This window comes from Pogona vitticeps, chromosome 4 (assembly GCF_051106095.1).
Source record: "Pogona vitticeps strain Pit_001003342236 chromosome 4, PviZW2.1, whole genome shotgun sequence".
In the NCBI taxonomy this organism is placed as follows: domain Eukaryota; kingdom Metazoa; phylum Chordata; class Lepidosauria; order Squamata; family Agamidae; genus Pogona; species Pogona vitticeps.
Genome location: NC_135786.1, coordinates 181,913,202 through 181,926,217, shown reverse-complemented (window position 1 = coordinate 181,926,217; position 13,016 = coordinate 181,913,202).

Genomic DNA, 13,016 nt, shown 5'->3' with positions numbered 1-13,016 from the left:
TGCTCACTTATAAGGCCCTAAACGGTTTGGGACCTCGATACTTGGTGGAACGCCTTCACCCACCAAGTTCTACCCGAACCACCCGCGCGAGCCTGGAGGTGAGGCTGAGGGGCCTGACGCCGAGGGAGGCCCGGAGAGAGAAGACAAGAAACCGGGCCTTCTCGGCGGTGGCTCCTCGCCTTTGGAACAATCTCCCTCCTGAGATTCGCGCGGCCCCTTCGCTGGGTACATTTAAAACTCAATTAAAAACATGGCTTTATGTCAAGGCCTTCCCTCCTGCCAGCATTTAATTTAATTTAATTTACTTTTCTCTTCTTTTTCTACTTATTATTTATGATTTATTATGTTTTGTTAATTGACATTTGATATTTTTGGATTTATGCTGTTATAATTGTATATTTTTATGTTAGCCGCTCAGAGTGGTATTGACCTACCAGATGGGCGGGATACAAATCAAATAAATAAATAAATAAATAAATAAGCATACTGGAACATATAGCAGGACAGTAGTTGCCGCCTAATGTTTCTTCTTCCTCAGCTTCACTCCAGGCCTGTAACCACAGTAGGGGAGGCATGAAAGGTGTCTGGGTGACTGTATGATTGTGAGAAAGGCTGGTCCCACTGCTGATGGTGATGGCAGCAGCTGGGTCATCTGGCAATAATTCCATGGGCTACAGTTTGGGTGAATAAACAACAACAGTCTATTGTGACTGAGGAACCAACAGGCACAGGGACACTGTCATTAACTCCCTGTGGCAGCTTCCTAAGGGGTTGAACCCCCTGCATTAACCCCCCCGAAATGCCCTTTCAAGAGGGTCCCCTGTTAAAAAGCAAGGATGAGCCCTGGCCCTAGTTGAAGGCTCTTCAAAGATGGCCAATAAAGCTGGTTAGGGGAATATTAATGCTCAATCCTCCTCCTGGAGTGTCCTCTATCTCTGGCACTGGTGCTTTTGTCACCAGCTCCACAGCTGGGTTAGAGTGGATGACACTCCTCCTATTGGATGAGTTGGGCACCAAGGTCGTGTTGGATGTACAGCAGGCTCCTGAAGTCCTGCTTAGGGAGTCCCTCATCCACAGCCCCTTTGTTTACTCAGCGGTGGGGCTTGGGAAGTTCAGCCCAAGGCTCCTCTTTCCAACCACCTTCAAGTTCAGCTGAGAGAGATAGAATTGGGGATCCCAAGCCTTGAGAATCTCTTCTCATGTCCCTTCCTTCTCTGAAATCTCCATCTCCCCCTGTTTCCCTAAAGGAAGCACCTGAGCCCTTCCAGTCTTCCTTTTTTACTCCAGCTTCCACTTTGTCCTCTCCCCCTCACAATTGGTCCTCATCAGCCAAGTGTTTCGCAGGTACCTGCTATCACTCTCCTTGCCTACTAGGGGCCTGGGAACAATGGCCTCATGCCGTCAACTCAAGCCAAACCCCCCCCTCCCACAATGATATAATCGTAAGAAAAATCAAATATAGTGTGTGTAATCCCATGATCAACATTTATTGCTCCAAAATTTGTAATGGGTACTTTTTAGAAACAGATGTACAAATATGAAAACTCCAAACTAAGTGAACCCAAATCTTTTCTAAGGTTGAAGTCCACTTTGTAATCAGTTATGGTATACTTCAAACCTTCTCGATGCAGCTGTCTCCTTCTCTTTCAAATCCAGACTTATTTAGAAACTGCATTAGAAGCGTATCACTATGTCATATCTATTAAGCTTCTGATGCTCCTACAGCAGAGCCTTGAAGGACAACTGCTTACAGGAGATGTTGCTATGGTTCCTGTGAAAGCCATCAGTGTCAATGTCAACAATATTTCCCTTGGCAGCTTCTGCCCAGATCACTGCTATGCACATTCATGTCTATATTCCAGGTGCAAGGGGCCATGGGAGGCAAAACTACTGGAATGCTAATAGGCACTCAGCAATGACATCCCACTTTCAAGGCTACATCCCCACCAAAGTACATCTTCCTTTCTCATCCATCCATTTAATATGTGCAAGCATTCCTAATAATCCCTGCTGTCCTTCTGATGCTTTCTTAAATCGTTGTCCTTTTAAAAGGTCTTTAAATTCATTTGTGTTGTAATATAATCAAGGTATGTGAGATACTTAAGGAGTGGCTTTACCAGTTCTGCCTCCCCAGTTAGTTTCTGTGGCTAAGCAGCAACTCAAACCCAAGATCTCCTGAGTTCTGGTCTGTCAGTCTATCTACTATTGGGTATTTTTAATATTATAACTTATTGTATTTTTATCTCTACCTGTTCTTGATTATGTTGTAAACCGCCTTGAGTCTCAGTTCTGAGAGAATGGCAAGACATAAATAAAACAAACAGGTAAATGCTCAGTCTTTCATTGTTAAACCTACCTGTGAATATAGGAGCTGAAATGACTCTTTCGAGAGCAAATAATATCACATTATACTCATATATCAGCAGTAAGCCTTATCACCATATACTCCATTGGAATGAGGAATGTTTGCATTCATATCAATACTGAGCCTCCTTTGAACACCCCTAAAATTATCTAGAATAGTGTTGGGATATATATTGAGGAAGGTTAGCCCATCTAATTTATTTATTAGAAGACAAATGGGAGTCAGTTAAAAAGATTTTCCATGCATGCTTACAAACCAGTCTCTCTCCCTCTTTAACCAATAGACTTAACAGAACTTATTCAGAAGAAAGCTTACATAGCACTGGGATGCAATTTTCTAAAAAGGAAGCATAGGTTTATTTGATTTCTTTTTTTTTTCTTCACAAAAATCTCAGAGGTCCAAAGATACTCTATATGAACAAAGCTTTCTGCTTCTGATTTGGGAGGCTTGAAACATAATACTCTCCCATACATGTTAAATAATTAATGATGTAGCTAGATCTTACAGCTACTTTAATCTAAAGTAATCTTGCAAAGTACCAATGAGACCAAAAAAAAAAAAAAAAACCAGGAAAGAAAAAGAGAGAAAGAGTAAGGGAATTGCAACCTGAACTACTGAACAGAAGCCAAAGGAATTTTGTATTTATTCTAGCAGCCTGCTAGATAAACATATTTAAATTTCAGAGACATTGTGTGTTCACTGTATAGGGAGTGAGGGATGTGGGAGGAATTCCTTTTAAAAACAAACCACACAGAGTAGTGATGGAGGAAGATTCAGCTGAATACAGGATACAGCCCATGTGATGAGGATGGTAATGAATAAAAGTCAGTTTTCTGGCCTTATCTTCAACAAGTTAAGGGATATCTACATGGCTAGACTGAAGCAGACTAAAGAGGATCATTATGAGATCCAGTATGCCATTTGGTCTGATCCTCACCTCTAGAGACAGGTATGAACTGGCATAATGTTGATTCATGATGGTTCATGATTCGTTGATGTTCAGTTCCCACAGGACCCTACAGTTCCCACAGGACCCTAAGCCTTCCAGGAAGTACTGGGGCAGGAGGTGGGCCCCAGACAGCCTACTGTCCTACACAGCTGGGCAGCACAGCAGTGGTGGTTGAGGAGGCCCAGAACAAGGTAGGTGCTGGGACCATTAAGGGGGGGACCACAAGGTGGGAAACCCATGGGGGGGGCTTCATTTTTAATGAAAGCTAAATGAAATGCCAACAAAGAAAAAGTTCAGTATTTCTCTTCATGAAAACATGGTTCCTTAAACCGACCAAAAAACGAACCATGAAACAGCCCAGTTCATGGGTTTTTCAATTCATGGTTTGTTTTGTCTCCATCTCTACTCACAACCAAATCTCACACGGACCTCAAGTGACCTGATTTGGTTTGCTTTATAAAAGTATGTATTACATATGTGTATGTGTTACAAGTTAGCTGACTAGATATCTCAGTGGTTTTAAGTATCCAGCTGTGGAGCCAGAAGTTGGGAGTTCGATTTCCCACTGTACTTAATGTGAACAGAGCCAGCCTGTGTAGTATTAGATGAGCTGCACAGTCCAAGGATGCCCCGATAAGAAGAGAATAATAATCCACTTCTGAGTATTCTCTATGTACCTGGGAAATCCTGAAAAGGGTCGCCATAAGTCAGAATTGACTTGACGGCACATCATGGTTTTTGTTCTTATTGCAGGTGAGGTATGTCTATTAGGTATGTAGATACACTTCTCATAAAGGGACCAGAAAGGTGCAGTTAGGAATGATCTGGTGTTGGGCTGGTTCATGCAAGCAAAGACATCATCTGATAGCCATCTTTAGGAGCAAAAGAGCCTCTCCCTGCAGCAGATGAAACAACAGGCTAAAATGCTTACCTAGTTAGCCTCTTAATCCAAAGAGCTTCAAGTGTTCCTCATGTAGGGACAGTTTGTGAACTTGGGGGGGGGGTGAGGAGTCTCACCCCCATTCCCTGCTCTGGTCATCAGTTGTCTGTGCTATAATGGTTTACATCAATATCAGCAGGAACTTGTGGATACCTTGATACACAGTTGTGGTGATTCTACCCATTGTGCCCTGCTGTTTTGGATATATATTTGCAAATAATAATAGTCTGTTTGTGTGGCGTACATTGGTGGGTACCTAATTAGTAGGCATGCATAGACTAGGTTCTAGAATAATTGGCAGATCATAAGGTTGTCGGCCACCTTGCCTCCCCTCACTGGGAGAACGGTGGCCTACAAATGAAAATAATAGAACAAGCATGCCACTTATCTAACATAGTGCAGAAATGGACACAAAGATCATTTTTAAAATAGTTTAGGAGAAAGAGAGAGAGGAATCTCATAATACTGTGTGGTTATCGAAGAGGAAAGATTGTCTATGCACTGCTTATAAATGATGGCGGGGGTGATCCTAACCCAAAATACTGACAGAGGAGCATTGGATGCCTCTCCAGCTTCCCAAGAGGTATATTTGAGAAGAATACCCTGCAGGGACAAGGGTATCATGTTAAGATTTTTTTGATCATTTATCCAAGGAGGAGGAAAAGGAGGAAAGAAATCTGGGGGTAGAGCTTCTGGAGGGGAGAATTTCTCTTTCATCCTATGCAATCCCAAACGTGCTGTGAAGGATCTTTAAACAGCATCAGCATCAGCACCTCTCACCTGCCCAGATGGTGCTCTTTTCAATATGGATCAGCAGGGATGAAAAAAAGCTTTAAACAGAAGATTCACAGCCCATTGGGGGAAAGGATAGAAGCAGAAGGGGAGGAAGAGGAGAAGGAGGGAGACAGCTAACCAGCCAGTGAAACATTAAAGACTGTGTTCATCTTCCTTCCCACTCCCTCCTTCCCCCCTCTGTGCACACCTTCCAATTTCTAATTTGCATCTGTGGGAAAAGCAAAGCAAATATTGTGACATTCACCATTGGCATGATTGATTGGAGGGAGTGGGGAGGAAGGCAGCCATCAAGCCTCTGTTGCAGAGTTCATCTCACCTTGATGTGTGTACCTGTGGCAAAGCCTAGATTCAGTTGCTGAGGTTGCCATGGAAAACATCATCATTAAGGGCAGGAGATCATCTTTTTAATGGAGTAACCAACTGAGTGCAAAGTGTGGGTCTGTGGAGTTCGGGGAACCTGTAGGGAAAGAACTGGGGAGACAGTGAGTTGAGCTGTGCTGAAAGCTAAAGATTTGCTACTGTGGTTTCTTTCTGGTTGTTCCAATCCGACATGTCCCTCTAGCAAGACAAAACCTTCTTCCTTATATGACTTAAGGCAGACTTGAACAAAAGAAAGAAAGAAAATCAGAGCAGAGAACAGAAACAGAGGGGATGTTCCAGTTGTACACTGCCACTCCATATCCTGCTGAAGTAGTTATTATCACCATAAAAATACCCACCAATTTGGATAAATATAGGTGATCACACATCGTAGAAACCAGAAGAAAGCAATGTAAGCCCAGTCAATCAAAAGAGAAAAAGTACTACCCCTGTAGGTAGAGCAAAAGGACCAAATGGACATGGAAAAAGGCTGTGATATCTGTCATTAGCCATACATAATTTCGTCACTGGAAAGCATATCAGATGTAATCTGCTTGAATAGTTGGTTTTCAGCTGGAATGTTGGAGGATATTCTGTTGATGAATATAAAATTAGTGTTTTTTCCCTTCATTTGGAATATATTGAAAATGAACTTTATCTGTACCCATTTACCTCTCCATTCCTAATAAACTACTTTGGTTTGTTCCTTGAAAACCCTCTCCTCATTATTTATTTAACATATAGCTTTCATGAACTGTGTGGCATAGTGAAGTCGAAGAGACTGTAATAGGTACAGGCCTGGAGGAGGGGGAGAATCCCGAATTTTTGTTAACTGGAATTTTTCACTCAACAGCAAATCAAAACATAAACACCAGATGGGGCAAGATGGCACTGGCTGGATGGTACAGATGAAGGAGCAAGGCAAAATATTTTGGGAAGCTTGTGGGGTAGCTGATCCTGGGCAAACACATGAACTAGCAGCATGAATAAAGGGGAGATTGAGTTTGGGGTGAATTGATCAGGTGAGGGTAATTATCAGGAAGTATGTAATCAGCTTCACCAAGGCAACCAATTTGTGAGACAATTTGCAAGGAATAATTGGTTATATATACGCCAATGGATTCATCCTGTCTAAATGTTGTGGTAGGTCATCCCCTCAATTGATCAAAGGTATTTGATGGTCTGATTGCATGTTGTATTTTTTTCCAGTTATGAATTACACAGTTTATTTATTGTTGTTATGTGCCATCAGGCCCAATAGGACATAAAACACTGTTCTTGGATCTGAACGTTATATGAGTAAAAGGTTTGGGAAACCAGTTCTTTTTTTGCTTCCAATAACTTTATTTTTTAAAAATAAAATATTAGCAACCCACCTTTTTTTCTTTTACTAAGGATAGTGAAATGGATAACTAAAATAACTTTACATTATAAAAATGCTTAAGCAACAGATATGCAAAAGCTGGTTGGACCTCTGCTTTATTAATATTCTGATGAAAAAATAGCACCATTTCAGAGTGATGGAGGCATGGTGAAGTTCTAGTACAGCTATCTCCAACTCCACCCCTTTTAAAATCAGTATCCAAAATGTTTTAGCTATTCTCTGTATCGTCCATTCATATCCAAAAAATCTGTGGGAATATCAACATAATAATAACCCATTAAATTGGGCAGCAGATGGTGCTATTGCTTAGGAAACAAGAATCCTCCCCAACTTCTCTGAATTTGCTGCCATTTTTTCCATGCCAGAATTCTCCAATAATTTTACCACTCATGCTTGTTGCCCCCCCCACTTCCGTTCTGCTATAATGTGGATTGTTTGTTATTTACATGTTTGTGCATCTATCTGAATAAGGCACATTGCAGAACTAGGGGGTGGAGAGTATTGACGCAAAGCACTTGCTTTATGTAGTAGGGAAGGAGGGAAACTCAACTGTATTTGCATATTAATGTATTCCCTGTGGTCCCCATGTATGCCTAGTTTAAATGAGTTTGTAACATTTGAGAAACATTTTCTTTGGATTTCAGTAGCAGTCTGGGAAGTTGGAATCTTTATTGCATCCACTGAATTCTGTAAGACATTTGCCTTTTTTCTAAATATACTCCATAGAATTATTCCGTTTGTATCACTGCATCTGTTGCTCTGATATTTATCAAACTGACTTGCATGAGGGAATACTGATGGTCGTCGTTGTCATCGTTTAGTCATTTAGTCATGTCCGACTCTTCGTGACCCCATGGACCAGAGCACGCCAGGCCCTCCTATCTTCCACTGCCTCCTGGAGTTGTGTCAAATTCATGTTGGTTGCTTTGCAGACACTGTCCAGCCATCTCATCCTCGGTCGTCCCCTTCTCCTCTTGCCGTCACACTTTTCTAACATCAAGGTTTTTTCCAAGGAGTCTTCTCTTCTCATGAGATGGCCAAAGTACTGGAGCCTCAGCTTCAGCATCTGTCCTTCCAGTGAGCACTCAGGGTTGATTTCCTTTAGAACTGATAGGTTTGTTCTCCTTGCAATCCAGGGGATTCTCAAGAGCCTCCTCCAGCACCACAATTCAAAGGCATCAATTCTTCAGCAGTCTGCTTTCTTAATGGTCCAGCTCTCACTTCCATACATCACGACAGATAGATAAGGTGGTCAGGCACTCCCATTTCTTTAAGGACTTGACATGGTTTGTTGTGGTCCACACAGTCAAAGGCTTTTGCATAGTCAATGAAGCAGAAGTAGATATTTTTCTGGAACTCTCTGGCTTTCTCCATAATCCAGCGCAAGTTAGCAATTTGGTCTCGAGTTCCTCTGCCTCTTCGGAATCCAGCTTGTACTTCTGGGAGTTCTTGGTCCACATACTGCTGAAGCCTACCTTGTAGGATTTTGAGCATAACCTTGCTAGCGTGTGAAATGAGTGCAATTGTGTGGTAGTTGGAGCATTCTTTGGGATTGGGATGTAGACTGATCTTTTCCAATCCTCTGGCCACTGTTGGGTTTTCCAAACTTGCTGGCATATTGAATGTAGCACCTTAACAGCATCATCTTTCAAGATTTTAAATAGTTCAACTGGAATGCCATCACCTCCACTGGCCTTGTTGTTAGCCAGGCTTTCTAAGGCCCACTTGACTTCACTCTCCAGGATGTCTGGCTCAAGGTCAGCAGCCACACTATCTGGGTTGTCCGGGATATCCAAAACTTTCTGATATAATTCCTCTGTGTATTCTTGCCACCTCTTCTTGATGTCTTCTGCTTCTGTTAGGTCCCTCCCATTTTTGTCCTTTATCATGTCCATCTTTGCGCAAAATGTTCCTCTAATATCTCCAGTTTTCCTGAACAGATCTCTGGTTTTTCCTTTTCTGTTATTTTCCTCTATTTCTTTGCATTGTTCATTTAAGAAGGCCCTCTTGTCTCTCCTTGCTATTCTTTGGAAGTCTGCATTCAACTTTCTGTAACTTTCCCTATCTCCCTTGCATTTTGCTTCCCTTCTCCTCTCTGCTATTTCTAAGGCCTCGTTGGACAGCCACTTTGCTTTCTTGCATTTCCTTTTCTTTGGGATGGTTTTTGTTGCTGCCTCCTGGACAATGTTACGAGCCTCTATCCAAAGTTCTTCAGGCACTCTGTCCACCAAATCTAGTTCCTTAAATCTGTTCTTTACTTCCACTGTGTACTCATAGGGGATTTGGTTTAGATTATACCTGAGTGGCCCAGTGGTTTTTCCTACTCTCTTCAGTCTAAGATTGAATTTTGCTATGAGAAGCTGATGATCAGAGCCACAATCAGCTCCAGGTCTTGTTTTTGCTGACTGTATAGAGCTTCTCCATCTTTGGCTGCAGAGAATATAATCAATCTGATTTCGATATTGCCCATCTGGTGATTTCCATGTATAGAGTCGCCTCTTGTGTTGTTGGAAAAGAGTGTTTGTGATGACCAGCTTATTCTCTTGGCAAAACTCTATTAGCCTTTGCCCTGCTTCATTCTGAACTCCAAGGCCAAACTTCCCTGTTGTTCCTTTTATCTCTTGGCTCCCTACTTTAGCATTCCAGTCCCACCTGGAGTAGGAACTGGCAATGCCACTCCAGTATCTTTGCCAAGAATGCCCCATGATCAGAAACAAAAGCACTGGCAAAACCACTCCTTAAATATCTGACTTAACTTGAAAGTCCTGTTAGGGTCTCTATAAACTGGTGTAGCACGTAACCTGATATAGGGAAGGGAGAGATCTAAGCTGAAGAACCTATAAATAGTAACCCATCCTTCACAGCAGCACAGGAAGAAACCTCAGTCTGACTCTTGAACAACTGCTGTTGATCAGAGCAGACACCACCAACATTTTACTCAGTACTTTGGATGTCATGTGTTCAAAATGTGGGGCGGGGGGGAGAAAGGGACAGACAGACAGACGGACAGCTATTGAAAATCACAGCTCAATGAATTATTTCCTCTTTCACTAAAATGTATTTGGAATTATTACATATAACAGTTCCTTATTTCCCCTCCTTCAACAGATTGACACTCACTCACGCACCAAGGTACAGCAAACAAAGTCTTATTTCACTGAGACATGGAGTAGATATGGCCAACTGGTGGCCCAGAAGCCAGGTGTGATTTGAAAAAAGCAATTGTATTCAAGAATAGTAAAAGTGTCTGCTTCCCCTGAAGGAAGGATGGGAGTTCTCAAAAGTTTTTGAGGTATTAAGTGCTGTAATATTAGAGATATCTTGCAAGTATCATTGGCATCTTAATAAAGTAGCATGACATAAGCTGATGGACTGGATTCTAGCCCACTCATAGCCTCTGAGGTGAAACAAAATTCTTTCAGCAAGTTACCCCTCTGAAAGTTGTAACACTTTTTCTCTTTCCTGGCTGCAAGTTTTATTATAGAACCATAAACTAATGAATAAGTCGGTTTGTCCATGAAAACATCCAAAAGGTAACCTTGTAATTAGACTAAGGCGAGGCTGCTTCATTTGGAAGCTGTAGCTAGTGCAGAGTCCAGCAGGCAGGGTGCTTGAAAGAGCGCCAAGCTGTGCGTATATTAAACCTGGGGGGGGGATAACACTTGGTTTGGCATGGAAGTAAAAAACACTAAATATTTTGGGACCAGGGTGGCTAGCAAACTTGCCCCACACAAACATGTGCATCTCCCCTAAAATCTTCCATCAGTTCTATTGATTGTTCCACAACCAATAGAACGCCATCTGGCAACATTACAAAATGTGTTTATTCAGTAATAGACCTACCCTTTGGAACTACAGGATAGTGCTCATCTCAAAACACTTGTTTAAAAAAGGCCAGTTTATAAAGGCTTTGCCTCCCAAGTGATTGTTGGTTATTGAACATTTTTATTTTCAGTAATTTAATAATTTATTATTTTTAAGATATTTGCATTTATTTTTTATAAAGTGTTTATATTTACTTTTAACATAATCAATATCAGGAGGTAGAGGAGTATTATAGATAAATAAACAAACATTATGAGCAAACAATGAAATACTGTATAGCTATAGATATAGGACAGAATCCTATTAGTAAGATATGAAGGCATAAGTGCAATGGTGTAAGCACCAGCGGTAAATTGCAGGTGCTTAACTAGTCACTGTTTGTACCCCTTGGCATGTGTCAATTGCATCAGTTGCGCATGATGAGAGATTCCAGTGGCAACTTGTTAATTAGTGGCAATTTGCTGCTGTAGGTTTGTTGGGTTGGGTTGGGTTGGGGTTTTTGTTTTGTTTTTTGCTTTGCACTTGCACCAGAATAACGAACTAATAAGATACTGGCTATAGGCATTTGTGTTTGTGTGTGAATTTCCATCCTCATCCTCAAAAGAAAAAATGTTCTGCAATTTTCACCTCACTTAAATTACCCTGCAAATTTTAAAAAACAAATCTTTAACATTTTGAAAATATGTTGCTAGCTAAAAGCAATAGGAAAGATAAAAACAAACATTAATTATCAATAAATAAGATGCAACAGTAAGAGAGAAATGTCTTTAATTACCGGTAGGACACAGATGAATAGGAAGACAGTCTAATATCTTGTGACAGTCCCACACAAAGGGTGTCACAGCCAAGAAACTCTCCTCCATATTGCCAACAGTCATGCCTGTAAAATTATTCACTCACTCACTCTCAACTCCTTCCCCCCCCCTCTCTCACACACACACACCACAAAAGATAGGCACACAGGCAGATTCATGTGAGAGGATACACAATCCATGGGAATGATTCAGAATGGTAACCATGGCCCCAGAAACATGCACATTGCCCTCCCACCCCGGAATAACGAGGCAAGATGCAGGTGATGGGTAAAACTAGGGCCACACTTTATTGAAACATATCATAACATGAAATGCAGTGGCCTGTGGCAGTATGGAATCAGGTTTGGTGCCAAAGTTCTCAGGGGACCCCTCAACAACCTTATACGGGCGAGTCCCACACCCCGTTGTCACGCTGTCCTCCAGACAGCATGACCGCAGCTGGCATAATTTCAAGGCCCCCTCCAGGCCTGTAAGCCACCTCTCTTTGGCAGTACACAGCCCAGGGAGGGCCCCAGCAGGTCTTTTCTCCCGGTACTGTAACCTGCCTAGAGGTCAGACATGCTAACCCCTACATTGAACTCCCTGGGCACTTACCAATTCAATTTCCTTCCGCACTACCTGCCATTTGACCTAAAACATTAACATAGAGCATAGTAAAGGTAAATTACTAGGAAATTCAAAACTGGAGTGGGATAGGCGAAAAATCCCTGCAGCCAATGAGCCAATCTAGGCAGCAGGTAAAATTCCTATCCAGTCCCCAATAGGACGACCAGTCAGACTCACACTGGATGAACAGAGGGAGGGAGGGATGAAAGCCTCGGAAAGAGGCTGAACAGGTGGGGAAGCATCCTTTTATGGATGCCCCCCCCCCGAGCGAGTGTGTGCTTCTCATGTTTCACGCTCCTTCTGGAGGGGGAAGGCAAAGGAAGTCTGCCATGGCAATATGCACCAGCGGATCCAGCATGTGTTGAGAAAAAGTCTAGAAGAATAATGCTAAAAGGTTAATTGTAATTTTCATTAAACTGAGTAAATTCTAGATGTGCACTGATTAGATACAATTAGGCTAATGAGTTGAGTCATCTGAATAAAACCAAACAGGATGCTTGGTATAGCCTTGGTGGATGGCCTTCAAGAAGTTATATATCTCACTTTCTGTTTCTTGCTCATAAATTATGAATAATACCACTTACCCACCTCACAGGGGGATGCACAGTGAAATGGCTCAGAGCAGCTTCTTTAGAATGAAGAATATAATATGCAATAAAAGTTTAACATTGGTTTGAGCACATGCATTCTGTGGTGCTACATATTCTTTCATGGCATGGAATAATGCACTTTTTAAAAAATATATATAAATACCTGGGACATGGATTCATCACAAGATAGTAAGAATTTCTGGAACTGAGAGGGTGAAAAGGTACTAAGGTGAATGAATAATGACCAAGAAATTTAAATATAACTTAGAAGGTTGGAATACTTTGACTGGGTAATGAGAACAGGAAAATGCGAATGCTTACAAATAAACATCCAAGGCAAAATAAAGGCAAGGGGTGAGGTGAATGCAGGAGGGCAAAGATTGGCTG